The sequence below is a fragment of the Lithobates pipiens genome, unplaced genomic scaffold (genome assembly GCF_037356315.1).
Source record: "Lithobates pipiens isolate NorthernLeopardFrog02 unplaced genomic scaffold, aLitPip1_a1.2 Scaffold_30, whole genome shotgun sequence".
NCBI lineage: Eukaryota > Metazoa > Chordata > Amphibia > Anura > Ranidae > Lithobates > Lithobates pipiens.
The window spans coordinates 108,436,308-108,454,596 of record NW_027507791.1 but is presented as its reverse complement, the minus strand read 5'-3'; the positions used below and the strand labels follow the sequence as shown (position 1 = coordinate 108,454,596).

At 48.3% G+C, this 18,289-nt stretch overlaps 1 protein-coding gene across 2 annotated transcripts in view; it reads right to left on the bottom strand.

Annotated features, from left to right (window-relative positions):
* The window catches only part of FMN1 (formin 1), a 549,096-nt gene extending 533,003 nt beyond the window's left edge, over positions 1 to 16,093 (bottom strand). For both annotated transcript variants that reach the window (XM_077464743.1, XM_077464745.1), the window contains exon 1: positions 15,991 to 16,093. The gene's annotated coding sequence lies outside the window, so the exon portion shown is untranslated. The remainder of the gene's footprint in view (positions 1 to 15,990) is intronic.
* Positions 16,094 to 18,289: the final 2,196 nt, after the last annotated feature.

Below are 18,289 nucleotides of genomic sequence, written 5' to 3'. Positions count from 1 at the left end.
GGAACCCCTACTGTGCCACACAGAAGCTTGGTCCCTGCCCATCCTTGAATGTTAGGTCAGCTTTTAAGCATCATGAAGCAACTTCAGATTCCTAGCAGCTGGGTTAATAGGGCCGGTGTCTTGTAAAATAGTGTCCTCCATCAGATGGTGTCCCCTGCGTACTGCGCATGCGCAGTACACAGGAACACAGATTCCGAAAATTGCCGAGGATGAACGGCGCCTGCGCCGTGAGTCCAGGTTCTATCCCCACTATCCAAGTGGACATAGAGTTAGAATAAAAAAGAGCCGAGCGGAGCGAGGCCGAGCCCGAAGCGTGGCGAGCGAAGCTCGCCCGCGAGGGGCCCTCTAAAATTCTTAACTCTATGTCTGCTTGGATAGTGGGGCTACCTCCTCCACTCACGGCGCAGGCGCCGTTCAGCTTCGGAGTTTTTCCGAAGCTTCGTCTGCTCCGTACTGCGCATGCGCAGTACAGAGCGGACAGCATTTGATAGGCGGACTCTATTAGGCAGAACACCGGTAACCTAGTGCACCTGCTGACCAGGGAAGCGTCTGAATCCACCAACCACTGCCCAATTAATAACTTGTTCAGTGGTATACCTGGCCTGTAAGTAACTTTGTATCTACCAGGTCCCCTCTGTATGCTATATTCATCCCTACTATTGTACCACAACTGGGCATGTAGGGAGAGGCTGGCAACCTACTGCTGCGATAACCACAGTGTCTCTGCTGTAAGAGGGAGCTGTGGCTGGTGGTTTTAGCAGCGGCGTCTGGGCTATTTGTATCCCAACCCCAGGTTCTGCACTGCACCAGTCAGTATATACACAGGGAAGGGGGAGCAATGGCCTACCTACCTCTTTCCCATCTGAGGTGGTTTAGGCACACTCATTCCTCTGCACCACCTGTCCACCATACAGCGTCTCTGATGTCAGAGGGAGCTGCGGCTGGTGTTTTTAGCAGAAGCTTAAGGGCTATTTGAATCCAGACCCCAGGGTAGATTATCTCAAACGCCCAGAAACCCTCTGGCTGGAATTGGGGATTTTGCAGCTAAATTCCCAAGGCAAAGGAAAGTACTCACCGTTGTAGTCTTCCCCTTTTAGCCACAGCCAGCGGGCTTGCTTTTCCATCCTTATGATCCACACGCAAGGAGGATAGCCGCCAAAGTGCCCCCCCCAACTGCTGTCCCCATAGGGAGGTGCAAGGTTAGGCTGTGTCCTGCACTGTACCAGTCAGTATATACACATGGGGGGGGGGGGGGGGGGGCAATGCCTTCCGTTCCTCATCACCATCTGAGGTGGTTAAGGCAGACATCCACCATAGTAAACTGGTGCCTCCTCGCTCTAGCGGAAGGAGGATGTGGGCGCCTGCTCCTACCGACTCTCAGCCTTCCCTCCTGGATAAGAATGCCGCCGCCATTTTCACAAAGTTTGAAAATGACGCGGGTGCTTGTTGCCACGCCTTCTCCGGCGGCTCACGTGAGCTACCAGGGACCCAGGAGTCGGGGACACGATCCCCCTGGAAAGAACCAATGGCCAGCACCCCCGCCTGAACAGCCACCTGTAAAGGTAAGGAGGGAAGACAGGATAATGGCCCCCGAAGTTCTGGGTACACCACTGTACCCAGGGTCCTTCAGCTCTCAGGGGGGCTCTTCCAATTCTTGCTGCCCCCCCCTGAGGAAAAGATAGGGGAACCCCCTAGGAAGGACAAGAAACAAGAATATCCTACCAGACCCAGAGGCTTCCCAAGCTTGTGGTCCGGCTCCCAGGGGGAGACCACCAGCCCCAGGCTTCGGGTCATTTTGAAAAAAAAAAAAAAAAAAAAAATAAAAAAAAAAAAAAGTTTCGCTGTGTAGGGAGAAACACAATCAAAAACCGAGGATCAAGGGGGAAGGGTGGGGACTTAAAACAGCTGTCGATTGATTGTGTTTCCTGTAGGGAGGAGCCTCTCATCTCAGGTGTGCCGTCCTGGAAGTTGACTTGAGAAAAATTGCTAGCAGATTAAGGCTGGGTTCACACTGCTGCGGTTACGAGAACCGGATGTGATTCGCACCGCACTGCAGTGCAAATCACATCCGATCTCTGTGCGATGCGAGTTCAGCCATACAGATAGTATGGCTGAATTCGCATCGCACCCTCCCAAAACTCGCACAGGACCCTTTTTTTGGTCCGCAGCAGAATCGGATCGCATGGGTGTTCACACCATGCGATCCGATTCCTGTCCGAGTTTGCAGATCGCACTGCGATATGCGAACTGATCTGGGGGTGTCATTAACATTTCACTGACACTCCCAGCAGTTCGCATAGGGCAGTGTGAACTGCCACCGGGAGGCATGCGATGCGGGAACCCGCCGCGGATTCGCGGCGTTCCCGCATCGCTGCAATGTGAACCCAGCCTCAGCAACGTTTTTTTTTTTTGTTTTTTTTAAATGGCATAAGAGACTTCCTTATAAAGCCTTGATTACCAAAAGGCCCTACTTGCAATTTTTTAGTTTTAAAAAGGGCAATTTCTGCTTTAATGTTTATTTTGTATATAGAGATAACAAGTGTGGACAAGACCTCATATCTCTACTTGCTTCTGAGCCCTACCCACCTCTCCACCTTGTCCAATCAGAGAATGCTTTGCTTTGTAACCATGTCTAAAATATCTATACTGTACCTGAAATTCATCTGTAGATACTACTGCTTATTCCTGAACCCCTAGACCAGCCTCTCAACCTTTTCAACACAGAGGAACTCTTGAAATAGTTCTCCAGTCTCGGGGGAACCCCTGCTAAAAATTAGAAATCTACAACTCATGATACATTAGTGCAAGGTTTCTAAACCAGGGTTCATTGGAACCCTTGGGTTCCTCTAGAGGTTGCTAGGGGTTCCCTGAGCAATGGTACATTTCTGCCTCTCAGGTAAGTGTTCAAGGACACCATTGATCTTTTTAGTTATCTATAAGGGGGTAATTCTTCCCAATAACCACAAGCGTAAGCCCTTGTACACACGGTCGGAGATTCCGACTGTGTGTGGTCGGCATCGGACTGTTTCCGTCTGAATATCCGACGGACCAACTTTTCCAACAAAATAGTAGCCTACTCCGACGGACAAAGTGCCACGCATGCTCAGATCAAATTCCTAGACCAAAGCTATTGGCTATTAGCCTGAACGTAGTCCCGTCCTAACGAAATAACATCATCACATTATGTACAATTGGATTTTCCGACAACTTAGTCCGACTGTGTGCATGCAACATCAATTCTGGACCTCTTCTGGAATTAATCCGTCGGAATTACTCCGATGGATTTGGTTGTCGGAATCTCAGACCGTGTGTACAAGGGCTAAGAAGCATTCTTCTCATTGACAATCACACTATTGTATGATGAATTGTAGATTTTAAATTTTTAGCAGGGGTTCCCAAAGACCGGAGAATTATTTCCAGGGTTCCTCTCTGTTGAAAAGGTTGAGAAAGGCTGCTTTAGTGTGATGGTCAGTGGGAAGAATTACCTCCTTAAAGATAGCTAAAAAAAGATCAATGTGTCAGTGGGAACTTCCACGTAACCCTGGTTGAGAATCACTGCCCTAGACAAAAGGAGCTTTTACCCATCGAGTGCTGGAGGGAGCTACTGCATGGTTAAAAGGTGACACCCACTACTCAAATGGAAAAAAAGTTTTGGGACTTTATACGAGACTCACACAAATGTGGCTCCATCCCTAGTGGTATGGAATGGAAAAGAGATTGGGACTTTGAATGAGGCATATTATTGGACGATGAATAATTATCAAATAGTTGTTCCTTCTACGATTATCGTCCAAGTACATGCATAATTACAAATTTTGAAATAAAACATGATTTTAACATAAATAGCATGACACATCATGGTATGGAAAAATAACCTCTATGACAGGATTCCCTATAGGACTATATAACATGTTGGATCTAAAATTTCTCATTAAAAGCATGATGGACTGTATGTAGGACATGGTGCATCTGTGTAAGTCTGACGCATTTCGTGGGACAGTGCCGACTCTTCAGGGGCTGGTGCAGCATCATTCTATAAAAATACAAAATGTATACGAGTAGCCAAATCTAATAAGTATACCCAAAGATTGGGAAAAGTAGTAGGTATAAGGGACAAAACTGACAACACTGGAAATACTCTTGTAAATGTGCATGGAAACCAAAAAGGACAAGGACTGTATAAGAGGGTCCACCGCGGGAGCAGAGGATGGGGCGTGCTAAAGGGAGCCAAGAGCACTTATGAATTTCTCCTATGGGGGGTGATCGATGAACTCAATTTCTGAAAATATAAATGAGTGAGTGGGTGAAATAAAGGAAATGGGAAAAACCCATAACAAAATGTGGCGAGATTGAATATTGTACTAGTGAGGGATTTGACTTAGACCAAAAATCGTGACTGGCATGAAAAATAGTAAACAAGTATATGGCCATAAATGAACATGTGAAAAAAGTGAAAGAATATGTAGCAAATTAGAGAAAAGCACTTAAAGGATTCCCTCCAAATTCACGGTGCATTAAAGTGTGTAGTGCGCTTGTGAAAGGGCTGACTGGGGAGGAACATCCTCGCCGAAACAGCCAAAGCCACCCATTGAGGACCAATAGAACTCCCGTCCATCAGTCAAGTTGACCGCACTTGCAGCTCCCCACCCTAAAAAGGTGCCATGCGTACAGGGCGATGGCGTGGTGCAGACGCGAAGGATATATCTCCTCCCCCCCCCCCCCCCCCATCTCCAGCCCCAACCTTTCATGTTCCCAGCATTTGCATAGTGCCGGGTACATGAATTGCATAACCGTGCAATTGTCAAAGAGTGACAGCGCTGAAAGCTGGTCTGGGCAGGAAGTGGGTTTAAGTGCCCAGTAAGCAAATGGTTAAACAAAATTAAAAATACTCTGTGTAAACTAGGCCCAACATAGACAAAAGAGCATCAATGCGTAGTACATGCTATTAACAAGGTGAAAGGGAAAACAAGTTTTTTTTATCCTCCCAGACGGGCAAGCCCTATTACTTCTTTACTATAAAGATCGCCCATCACAGAAGTACAAAGGCAGGAGTCAACACGGGGTGATGAAGGCTGAAAGGTTAATCTTATTCATCCTTTCAATGCAAGCGTGAATGAAAGGTTGGAAAGACATGGATAATGAAGCAGAAAACTGTGTGGGCGATGGGGCAGCATAAGGCCGAACAAAATAATGCCAGCCACATACACAGGGCTCAAACAGATAAAAATGGGCATAAAACAAGACTAAATCAAAGCATCCCAATAAGTGACCATTTTGCACTTACTGAAAGTATAGGATTTTAGTGACTAGGTTTAGCCATATATACTTTGCATTATTGATTTCTAATCCTAAAAATGAACAAAAACAAAAAAACAAAAAAAAAAAAAAACACAAAAAACACTCTTCTAGACCATGGTCCTTGTACAAGCACTTTGTCATAGGGCGACATCAGTCTCCCTCTCCCCATTCTACATTGTTTGCGGTCTGAATCCCGCAGCTCTCTCCCCTCACAGGACAGAGGCAACAGAAATAGCCATTGGCTCCTGCTGCTCTTAAAGCCTGTGACAAGGGAGTGGGCATAGAGGGAAGATGAGGAGCCCGGAGGATCCAGCACTGCTGTGCAAAACCATTACACAGAGCAGGCAAGTATAGCAGGTTTGCTGTTTTTTTTTTGTTTGTTTTTAAAGTAATAAAGGTTTTACAATTACTTTAACCAGCTAGTTCTGAGAGGCCACCATACGATGGCCTCCCATGCCCCCTGGGGAACACAGCTGGGAGTGTCCATGATGGCTGGGTCCTCGGGACCCAGCGCATCACGGATCGGGGTAAAAGGGACAATCACAGTAGCCCTTTACCATGTGATCAATTCAAGTAGCATAAATTACACATCTAATTTAATTCCTACCTGTCACACTTTTGAAGGCCCTGTAGCACCAGGACAGTGGCATTACCCACACAATTACCCCATTTTGAAAATTAAAAACACCCCAACGAATATGCTACGAGGCGTAAAGAGTCTTTTGAACATGTCTTTTTCCCCCCACAGTTTATGGAAAATGTGGAAAGAAAACGAAAACAAATTTTTCACAAATTTTTGCGGCACAGATGAGCAGTGTAGTGGCACTGTGGGGGCACTGAAAGGCACACAGGAGTGTGCCAGCTCGTGCTGTTGCAGGGTTTCCTCTGTCCTCTCCTCATATGTTTTAAACGGTGTGAAAAAGTACAAAAAATTACAACTTAAAAAAAAAAAATAATAATAATCACGATGCCTCTTACTAAATATCGCTTTGTTCGCTTCTGTGCGCGAGCACGTCGGGACGGGGTTTAAATTATTTTATTTTTTTCTTATTTATTTTACTTGATTTTTTTTATTATTTTTTTACACAAAAAAAAAAATAAAATAAAATAAAAAATGGACCACTTTTATTCCTATTACAAGGAATGTAAACATCCCTTGTAATAGAAAAAAAGCATGACAGGTCCTCTTAAATATGAGATCTGGAGTCAAAAAGTACTCAGATCTCATATTTGGACTTAAATGCAATTAAAAAAATAAAAATAAAAGTTATTTTAAAAAAAATGACATTGAAAAAAAAAAAAAAAAAAAAAAAAAAAACACCTTTAAGAGGTATGGGCGGAAGTGACGTTTTGACATCGCTTCTGCCCTCCTATGGTATAGAGACGGGTGGGGGCCATCTTAGCCTCACTCGTCTCCATACCCGGCCATCGACAGGACCAGATCGCCTCCGCCGCTACCGACGGCTCGTGGCGAACCCGCCGCGGAGACCACCGTTATCGTACACAGGACCACCTCCTGTAAAGAGGGATACCTCGGTTGTGGCAGCAGCTGCTGCCGTTACCGAGATATCGCTCTTCAACAAAAAGGACGTATATTTACATGAAGCGGTCCTTAAGTGGTTAATTTTCAATGATTGGCATCATAGCTTGTAGACTCTATAACCTTCACAAAGACCAAATCTAAATGGATTTAAGTTTTTTTTTTTTTTTTACCGAAGACATGATTTGTCAAAATTTAGGAAGAAAAATAAAATTTTATAACCGAAAAGATGCATTTTTTTTTTTTATAGCGTAAAAAGCCCAGTGGTGAATAATCTGCCCATGTGTACAGGGCTTAAGGCTGGCCATACATTATACAATTATCCAATTTCCCTTTAGAGTCACCCAAACCTAAACACTCAATTTGTATGGAATATGGCAGGTCCTTGCACTATATAGTTAAAAAGGTAAATCTAAAAGGAATTTGAATGTTGTATAATGTATGGCGGCAGTAAACCCGCTGACTTTTTTTTTTAGACCTACAAGAGAAAAAAGGCATAACGAGCTTGTATGCACCGCATACTAGATCATTATGAAATAAATACTTACCTTAGAACGAGGCCCCCGACATCTCGCCGGATCCACGCCAAGGGAGCTGACATGTTCCCTCTGCGTGTCTTCCGGGTATGGCGGCTCCAGCGCTGCGAGTGGCCAGAGCCGCAATATCGTCACTCCCACATATGTGTGTGGGAGATTTCTTTCCCAGCAGGGTCCGGCGTCTGCTGGGCTTTCAATCAGTGGCTCATTGTGAGGGGACTATCTCCTAAACCATACAGGGTTATTATTATACCCTTATTACTGTATAGGCTTACCTGTAGGTAAAAGCCACATACAACCGCTTTAATTTGGGGGGGGGGGGGGGGGGGGTGTCATAGGATTCTAGTAAACCTCCCTCTGTTGCACACCGAGGTGCTGTGTGGTTTATCATTAAAAGTTTGGTGTCATTTTGTAGCCACATCTGTCATTTCACTCATAAAAACAAAGAAATCCCTGATTTCAGTTTTTGGCTTCACATTAAGATTTGTTTGTTAAATTAAGACCCCTTTCACACCAGGGCTTTTTGCAGGCGCCATAGCGTTAGAAATAGCACCTGCAATCCGCCCTGAAAAAAGCTGCACCATTGTCTGTAGTGTGAAAGCCCGAGGACAGGACGTCAGGGAAAAGTCCTGCCAGCAACTTCTTTGGAGCGGTGCGTTTACCGCTCCTCCACCGCTGCTCCCCAATCAATGGGGTAGCGCTGTAATACCACTGGTAAAACGCCGCTATTGCTGGCGGTTTTAACCCTTTCTCGGCCGCTAGCGGGGGGTAAAAGCGCCCCGCTATTGGCCGAAATGTGCCTCTAAGGTGGTGTGGAAGGGGTCTTAGGGTGACACATAATCGTTTGATATATTTGCATTGCACTATTGTATTGCACATAGATTAAAATGTATCTTGCCGCTGCACTTTTGTGATTTTTTTTTCAGCCTGTGAACTCCTCCTATGTCTATGTAACAGAGGAGCATTTAGAGGTCAAGGTGAATCAAATTGGAACGGACAAGTTTCACCCAAGAAGCAGAACACTGCCAGTCTATATTCCAGAAGAATTTGCTAAAAATAATCAAGGCTTGAATACCACTGTAGTGTATGAACATACAAAAAATAAAAGTTACTGATCATATAAACTGAGCGAAAATAAATAAATAAATGTACCATCAGATCTTCAAGATGGAAAATATTGATAGCTTTAATAAATGCAATTTAAATGGACTGTATAACAGTGATAAAGTATGCATCTAGGTACTGACATAAGCCCAACTAGGTAAGCACTTAAAGGGTCACCCAACGCAAAGCTCATCTCAGGTTTATGGAGACTTATGGCAGGATCTCTGTTCTCAAGTATACAAGACTAAGGCTGGCCATACATTATACAATTTTCTTCTATAGATTTCCTTTAGATTTACCAAAACCATATATGAGGTCAAATGCAAACACTTTCAGTTTGTGTGCAATCAGGCAGGCCCTTGTACTACACAGTTGAAGGTAAATCTAAAAGAAAATTGAAGGGCGTGTCCAAGATGGCGCTGGGAGAGGACGCTCCTTAACAGAGCTCCTGGAGTCCGGCCATTAATCCTTCTACGGCGGCATCCAAGTGCCACTGGGTGGTGGAGCGCACTCTGTCAGTGGTGAGGATACCCGGGCCATGCCCAGTGCCAGGTCACGAAGAACTTCGCAACCAACCGCCGCACGAGACAAGGCCCCGGCCGGAGGCCGGGCCGCATCCTCGAGCCACATGGCGTCTCAGACGGAAGCTGCAGATCCCCCTCCCGCGGCGGACATCGCCATAGCTCTGCAGACTATAGCCACGGGTCAGGCAGCGTTGATGGAAAAAATGGACCACTTGCAGACCAACGTGGATTTTATTCGCCGCAACCCGGATTCCTTCCACGGCCGAGTCGCAGAGGTGGAGCAGCGGGTGTTTACGACGGAGGATGCGGTGCGGGACCATGCTGGTGACCTCCATACCCTGAAGGCCAGAGTCAAGGCCCTGGAGACCCACGCAAAGGACGCTGAGAACCGGAAACGGCACAATAATCCGCGCATCGTTGGCCTTCCGGAGGACTCCGAAGGTAATGACCCTGTTACCTTTATAGAACGCCTGCTTAAGGAGCTTCTACCGAGGGCCCATTTTTCTCCCTTTTTACGGTCGAACGGTCTCACCGTATGCCGGCTACACGTGGCCCACCAGGCGCTCCACCCCACACCTTTATCTTTAAGCTCTTGCATTACAAGGACAGGGATCTGGTGCTGCGGGAGGCTAGGGCGCTTCAGGAACTTAAATTTGAAAATGCGAGGCTCATGATATTCCCTGAATACACCATGGAGACACAGCGCCAACGCAAGTCATTTGATGCAGTCCGAGCCAAGCTGCGCTCCAAGGGGTTGAAATATAGTATGCTCTTCCCGGCCCGGCTGCGAGTGGAAGATGGGGAGACAGAGGCCTCCTCGTGGATTGAAACAGTGCGGAGGCACTGATCTACCAGTAACCTGAATTTTGTTGCCACTCAGTTTGATTGGGGACCTTGGAGAGGTGGGGGGCAAGTTGACTGAAACCTGTGGAGGGGCGGCCTGGACTGGCCTGACATCCATTGTGGATTCCCCCCCCCCCCTTTGGAACACGCCACCTGCTCTGCTGTGCCAGTTGCCCTTTGGCAAGGCCCCCGATGCTACCGTGCCCCCGGCCCTTTGGAGCTGCGGAACTGGATATGGCTGCAGCCTTGTGGGCGAGCGCCCCCCCCCCCCCCCCCCGGGCCTTTTCATCCCCCTTGTCAAGTTTTTTTTCCTTTGATCTACCAGCACAGTGAACTTGGTTGGCCCTCTGCCAGCCGCTTAGACGTCTCCTGTTATCCTGTTTGTTTGGGGGTCCTGGAGGGGTGGGGGACAAAATGCCTGCAACCTATTGAGGAGAGGCCTGGTCTAGTTTGTCTCCAATTGTGGTTTGCCTTATCTCCGGAATCCACCATCTGCCCTGCTGAGCCAGTTCTTTTTCTGAGGCCCCCATGTTACAGTGCCCCTGGCCCTTGGAACTGCGGAACTGATCGTGGAGGCCGCCTTGTGGGCGAGTGGCCCCCCGTGCCCTTTCATTCCCCTTGCCAAGCTTGTAACCTAAGCCTAATGCCCCCAGCCGGGAAAAATGTTTGCAATGACTTGCCGAACTCCGTTACCCGCTCCATGTACTGTACCTCAGAGGACGGGACTCTGGTGCCCTCTTGTAGTGCACGTCCCCACGGGGGCCTGTTGCCCCTTTTTGGTTTGGGAGTGAAGCCCCCTCCGGGTTGGGTGGGGGGTGGGGTGTGTTTTTTGTTTTGTTCCAACATGTTGGTGTTCGTGTGAGTCAGCTTGGTATATGTCATAACTGCTTTATGTCTTACATTGGAATTGTATTACAGCAGGTACGAAATGGTGGTGTGGTGGGAGCTCGATCTAGACCTATAGAGTGGTATGTGGAGCTCAATGTCTTCCTGTAAAATTGTATCCTGGAACACCAGGGGCCTGAACTCTAAGATTAAGTGGTCACTGGTGTTCCAGTTTTTGCAAAAACACTCTCCCCACGTTTGTATGAGACACACCTAACAGGGGGTAGAGTTATGAGTTTGCGACCTATTCGAACTTAGCGAGGGGAATGAGTATCCTTAAACGCAAGTCTGTCTTTTCAGCTTTTGGCCCTGGAGGTGGACCCGATGGGGAGATTTGTCATCATCCATGCAAATATGTCCCTGGAGGTGGTGTTGGTGGGTTTGTACATACCTCCGACGGCCTCGGTGTCTTTACTATAACAGATTGTGACAAAACTCACGCAATATGACATGGATAACATCCTGCTGATGGGGGACTAACATGGTCCCGGACCCCGCAATGGACAGACTGTCGCAGTCCTCTAGCACTACTGCGGCGCTGAGGGCCTGGGCCGAAGTGTTTAACCTCACTGACGTCTGGCGTTGGCAACACCCCCGGCTGAGAGCATTTACCTGCCACCCAGCAACGTAAAAGACGTTTTCCAGGATTGACCTGGTGTACTCGGGGGGTCCTGTCCTTTCTAAGGTGAGGGATATTTCCATTTTACCCAGGGAGATCTCGGACCATGCCCCAGTCTCCCTGACGCTGTAATTATCCTGCCCCCCCTCAAGGTTTTGGCTCACTGACCCACGGATAGCTATACCGGGTAAGGCGGATATTGCTGCTTTCTGGAACATGCGGGATAGAGGTGTCCCCATTCCGGATACTTGGGATGCCTTCAAAGTTTGTATGCGCGGGCAATTTCAAGCTCACATTGGTGGGGTTCGTAGGGAAGCTAGGAGAGACCTTCTGTAAGCTGAGGATAGGGTTCGACTTATGGAGTCTAGATATGGTAGTGATCGTACGCCTCAGGCATACTCATGTTTCAGGGAAGCTCTGAGAGATGTTAATCTTCTACGAGCCTCCGCTACAAAAATCCGTTTACTCCATCAGAGCCAGAGAATTTTTGAGCAGGGCGAGCGCAATGGTAGACTGTTGGCATGGTTGTCCAGAGAGCATTCCTACCCAGTCTCGATATCACGTATTCAGTCACCCGATGGGCATGTTCTAACTGATCAATGCTAGATTTGCCTCTTACCATCAGGCTCTTTATAGCTCTAGAGCCCGGTATACAGCAGAGGAACTAAGTCTCTATTTGGATCAAGTGGACCTGCCGTGTCTTACCGACACGTCAAGGGAAGCTCTAGATAGTCCCCTGACACTGTCAGAAGTCCAAAGAGCTGTCAAATCATTGCAGGGGGGGGACACCAGGACCGGACGGGTTCCCCGCTGAGTTTTTTAAGCACTATGCGGAAGATATTCTACCCATCTTTAGAGAGGTCCTGTTGAAGGCGCGGGACAGTGGGGTGCTTCCTGCGACAATGTCGGAGGCAGTTATTGTAGTCCTCCCCAAGCCTGGCAAGAATCCTGAACCGTGTTCCTCGTACTGGCCCATATCTCTCCTGAACGTCGATTTGAAAATCCTGGCAAAGGTTTTGGCGGGCCGCCTGAACACGGTAATCACAGCTTTGGTTCACCCGGACCAGTCCGGGTTCATGCCAGGCAGAGGGACTGATATTAACATACGAAGATTGCTGATGCATATGGATAGAGCACGGGAGGACAGCCTGGTGGTGGTGTCCTTGAATGCCGAAAAGGCTTTCGATTCAGTAGAATGGGATTATCTCTGGGCTGTCCTTCAAAAATTTGGTTTTGGACCTGTGTTTATTCAGTGGCTGCAATTGATTTACACCTCACCGAACGCTCGTATATGCACCAACACCCCCTGGGAAGGGGTACCCGACAGGGATGTCCACTGTTGCCTGGGCTTTTTGCCCTGGCGGTGGAGCCTCTGGCCACCAAAATTTGTGATGCGTCCGCAGTTCGGGGAATTCGGGTGGGAGTAGTAGAGGAGAAGATATCCTTGTATGCAGATGACACTATTCTGTATCTGGCTGATGTCTCCTCCTCACTCCCTGCGGCCCTACAGTTAGTCGATGAATTTGGGATATATTCGGGTGTTAGGGTCAACTGGGAGAAGTCCTTAATTTACCAATCGGAGCCCGACGGGGCCTAGGCCCACTATGCAGAACCCGCTAGTCTGGGTGGATAGGTTTAAGTATTTGGGGATCTAGATGGGTGGTCCAACGGCTAGGTATATGGAGCTTAACCTGCAGCTGGCGGTTGGACAGGGCGGGCTCGCCCTTCCCGACTTCCAGCGCTACTACTGGGTGGCGGTGTTGGTTAATGCCCGGTGGTGGTTTTCGCAGCCAAGGGACAACCCAGCGGTGACCCTGGAGGCCACGATTCTGGGGTCTTACACAGCTCTAAGTAATTTGCTTTTTCGAGGTGTCGGAGCGCACCCCCTACATTACTACCCTGATGCGCACAACTGTCCGGGTGTGGTGCCGGGCTAGGGCGATCCATCGGACTCCTGGTGTGGTCTCTCCCCATATGCCCCTGTGGGGTAATTCGAATCTGTCTCATTTTCGGAGTATCCCGGACCCGTAGGTGTGGGCCAAGAAAGGGATTGTGACTTTAAAACATGTAGTGATGGGGGGTAGGCTGGGTACGTTCCCGGAACTTAAGGCTAAATATGATCTGCCGAACTGGATGTTTTTTTCAATTTCTACAGCTGAGGCATGCCTTTCAGCATAAATTCCCGGGTGGGGTGGTTCTTGGGAAGGATCCGGTTGAGACGCTGTTGACTGCTAAGCTTCTACTAGCTCCCCTATCCACAATTTATTTTCACCTGACAGCCTCTAAGTCACCCAAACTGCCCCAGCTATACACTTAATGGAAAAGGGACATGCCATCACTGGGGGTGGAAGATTGGGAGTCCCGTGTCTCCTCATGTCTCGACCTTAATCTCAGCTAGGGACCGTTTTATACAGTTGAAATCTTTGCATCGGGCCTATTATACGCCACAGAGATTGGCGGCTATTTACAGGGATAGGTCCCCCAACTGTGCTAGATGCGGTAGTGAGGAGGCCACCTTTATGCACATGGTGTGGTCCTGCCCAGCGCTACAAGAGTTCTGGGAACAGGTTCTGACTGATATTAATCAGACTGCTGAAAGCTCTCTCCAGTTGAAGCCGGAACGTATGCTTTTGAACGTGGTGGATAACCATGCTGTAGGGAAATATGGTAAACGGTTTGTGGCCTTTGCTACATACTACGCTCGAAGGGAGGTGTTGTTGAAATGTAGGTCTGAGCTCTTGCCCACCGTCAACGCTTGGAGAAATACCTTGAATATTATTTTACCGCTGTATAAGATAACACATATCAATAGAAATCGTCCGCAAAAATTTGACAAAATCTGGTCCTCTTGGATAGACTCGTGGGGCTCCCTGTCATTGGAGGTGACTCCCCCTGACCCAGATGGGGATTGATGATCCAACGGCGGAAAGCGAAAGACGTGCATTTGGTGTTTGTTACTTGTTCTTCAGATGACCCCCTTTCCCTGCCCCCCCTTTTCCCCTCTGTCGGGCCTTTGGCTCACCCTTGCCCCTCTCCTGCATCCCCGGCCCCCCTGCACTTCTCCCTCCCTGGTAATGCCTCCTTTTGCCTCTGGGACCCTGTACTATTTTTCCCGCCCCCCCCCCCACTCCCCTTATCAAACGTCTTGCAAATTGGCACAGAAGTTGACTAGTTCTATGCACGTTTCTTGCACATGCCCATTATGTGGAGATTTGTATTCTGATTGATGTATGTACATGGATATTCTATTGACGGACTGTACGCTATAAGCTGACCTGTATGCTTTGTTTTGAATAAAGTTCACTTTTGTCAAAAAAGAAAATTGAATAAGAAAATTGTATGGTGTATGGCCAGCTTAACGCTACAACAATACAAATATTAAATGTGAGGGGTCAGCTTGAAGAAAATCATATGTTACAAGCTACAGAACACCGCAGCATGATCAATGCTCAACAAGTCAGACAGGCACAGCGTGTTATAATGTGTAAGATTAGCAGCATACAGAGCCTGTAGCGGCCTGAACTCAATAAGCCATCAGGAATCCCTTACAGAGCACTCAGCCAATTTTGCTGCATAGCAATCAACCTATGCAGAGAATCTGCTGTACTCAGAACAAGGTTCACCGCTGGCTTCTCACCCCTGCCACTTACTTTATCAATCAACGAAATAACATCCTTCTATATAAACATATTTATAAGAAACCGACAAATGGAGCAAAGCACACATCGCATACTCCTTACACACTAAGCTGCTATACAATGCTGTGCACATCAGTGTGTGCGATACCTGTGCCATCCTTCTAAATATTTACTGCTACAGGAGGGACACTTTATAAATCATTACTGGATCACCATAGACATCAAAGTGCTGCACAATTTACTTGAGTAGACACAAACAGCAGAACTGGTAATTGGAAAGTGCCCTGCATCAAGGGAGAGATATATTCTCATCATGACTGGATATGCTGGGGGCAAGGGGGGTACGCGTTCACCACATTTGGGGGCGAGTGTGTGTACAGAGGAAAGAGGGAGATGCTCTGGGTGTACAGAGGGGGGGGGGGGGGGGGGCTACTCTGGGTGTACAGGAGATGAGATAGGGGATATTGGGGAGGGATGCTCGGGGAATATTGGGGGAGGGATGCTCGGGGGGATATCGGGAGGGGAGGGATGCTCTGGGTGTACAGGGGATGAGATAGGGGATATTGGGGAGGGATGCTCGGGGAATATTGGGGGAGCGATGCTAGGGGGATATTGGGGGGAGGGATGTTCGGGGGATATTGGGGGGAGGGGTGAAGGATGCTCGGGGAATATTGGGGGGAGGGGGATGTTCGGGGGATATTGGGGGGGGGAGGGATGCTCGGGGGATATGGGGGGGAGGGATGCTCGGGGGATATGGGGGGGAGCCCTAGTGATAAGCGATCACCATGCCCGGACGCGGTGCTCTCCCTCGGACTCTCTCAGTTCTCCTCCTCCGCAGGTCTCTAAGCTCCGATCATGTGAATGTCTCGGAGCTCTGTAAAGCTGCAGTGCCCCTTCCCCTAGAAGCTCCTCACTCTCTTTCCTGTGATAACCTCAGTGAGGGGCGCACACCGCTCTCAGGTTCCTCTCAGGTTCCTCTCATCCCCGCACCTTCCCCGCTCACCGCTCTGTTCAGCGCTCGCCTGTAGACGTCAGTCCGCCGGGCTGTTCTCTTCTCCGGCTCACCGTCACCTCTTCGACTGCCAGATTGTACTGGCCGCTCGTCCCCCAATCAGAGCTCCTGGGGGGCGTGGTTTACCCGGACAGCTGCTTGAGAGGAAAAAGGCGGGAAGAGGGCGGCCAGGACAGGTGGAGGTGCGGTGCGGGTCGTCGCCGTGCAGTTCTTTTCATATAGGTACAGTGTAATGGAGGAATATTATATGTATAGTCATAATAAAGCATGTTTTTTTTCTTTACAAATAAAGGAAGAAGTTATTCTTACCTGTCCTGTACAAGGCTATAGAAAGCAGGGAGCGGAGGCACAGTATATAATATAAAAAAAAATACCAGAGAAAAAAACGATCAAGCTCTGAGGGTCGTAGCTCGGCAACCTGGGGTCATAGAGACCCCAAATTTGGGGATGTGGGTAGCTGAAAACCTACCACACCACTGGTCAAGTTGGGGCTCTTACCACCTATGGTTCCGGAGATACGGGGCTCCTTGTGCAGAATGTCAGAAGATACATACAGAGGAGCAGTTTAACCACTTTCAGACCGGACCATTTTGCTGGTCAATGACCAGAGGTCTTTTTACAATTTGGCACTGCGCTGCTTTAACTGGTAATTGCGCGGTCATGCAATGTTGTACCCAAACAAAATTTGCGTCCTTTTTTCCCACAAATAGAGCTTTCTTTTAACCACTTGAGGACCGCCGTATTGCCATTGTACGTCAGCACAATGGCACAGGCAGGCACAATCACGTACATCTACGTGATTGCCTTCCAGCGGGTGGGGGGTCCGATCGGACCCCCTCCCGCTGTTTACGGCGGTCCGATTCGGTCCAGGAGCGCTCCGTGATGAGGGGATGGCCGTTGGTTTTCGGCCACCCCCTCTGGATCGCTCCTGGCCAATGAGAAGCTTCCTCCCCTGTGTATTGTTTACACAGGAAGGAGGAAGTGATGTCATTCTCCTCGGGGCGGTCTTTTTGACCGGACTACGAGGAGAAGAGTAAAAGTAAGTGTGCACCAACACTACACTGACATGTAGGTACACACAGGCACACAAACCCCCCCCGATCCCCCCCCCGATCGCCCCCCGATCCCCCCCCGCCCCCCCTCCCCCCCCCAGTCACAGTGTCACTGATTGCATTGATCATTTCTTTACTGATCAATGCATTCAGTGTCAGTTGTGACAGTAAAAACTGTCAGGACAGTTAGTGTTAGGTCCAGGGTAGCCCCCTATCACCCCCCAATAAAGATTTAACCCCCTGATTGCCCCTAGAGTTAACCCTTTCACCCCCTTTTGCCAGTGTCACTAAGCGATCATTTTTCTGATCGCTGCATGTGTCGCTAGTGTCGCTAGGTAGCTAGTTATTTTTTTAGGTTCACCGCCAGGTTTTTATATCGCTAGGTACCCCGATATACTACCCAATAATGTTTTTAACCCCCTGATTGCCGCTAGTTAACCCTTTCACCCCCTTTTGCCAGTGTCACTAAGCGATCGTTTTTCTGATCGCTGCATTAGTGTCGCTACAGTCGCTAGGTAGCTAGTTATTTTTTTAGGTTCACCGCCAGGTTTTTATAGCGCTAGGTACCCCGATATACTACCCAATAATGTTTTTAACCCCCTGATTGCCGCTAGTTAACCCTTTCACCCCCTTTTGCCAGTGTCACTAAGCGATCATTTTTCTGATCGCTGCATGTGTCGCTAGGTAGCTAGTTATTTTTTTAGGTTCACCGCCAGGTTTTTATATCGCTAGGTACCCCGATATACTACCCAATAATGTTTTTAACCCCCTGATTGCCGCTAGTTAACCCTTTCACCCCCTTTTGCCAGTGTCACTAAGCGATCGTTTTTCTGATCGCTGCATTAGTGTCGCTACAGTCGCTAGGTAGCTAGTTATTTTTTTAGGTTCACCGCCAGGTTTTTATAGCGCTAGGTACCCCGATATACTACCCAATAATGGTTTTAACCCCCTGATTTCCGCTAGTTAACCCTTTCACCCCCTTTTGCCAGTGTCACTAAGCGATAATTTTTCTGAACGCTGCATCAGTGTCGCTAGTGTCGCTAGGTAGCTAGTTATTTTTTTAGGTTCACCGCCAGGTTTTTATAGCGCTAGGTACCCCGATATACTACCCAATAATGGTTTTAACCCCCTGATTGCTGCTAGTTAACCCTTTCACCCCCTTTCACCAGCGATCACAGTATAAGTGTCACTGGTGACGCTGGTTAGCCAGTTAGTTATTTAGGTTCCCCGTCAGGTTT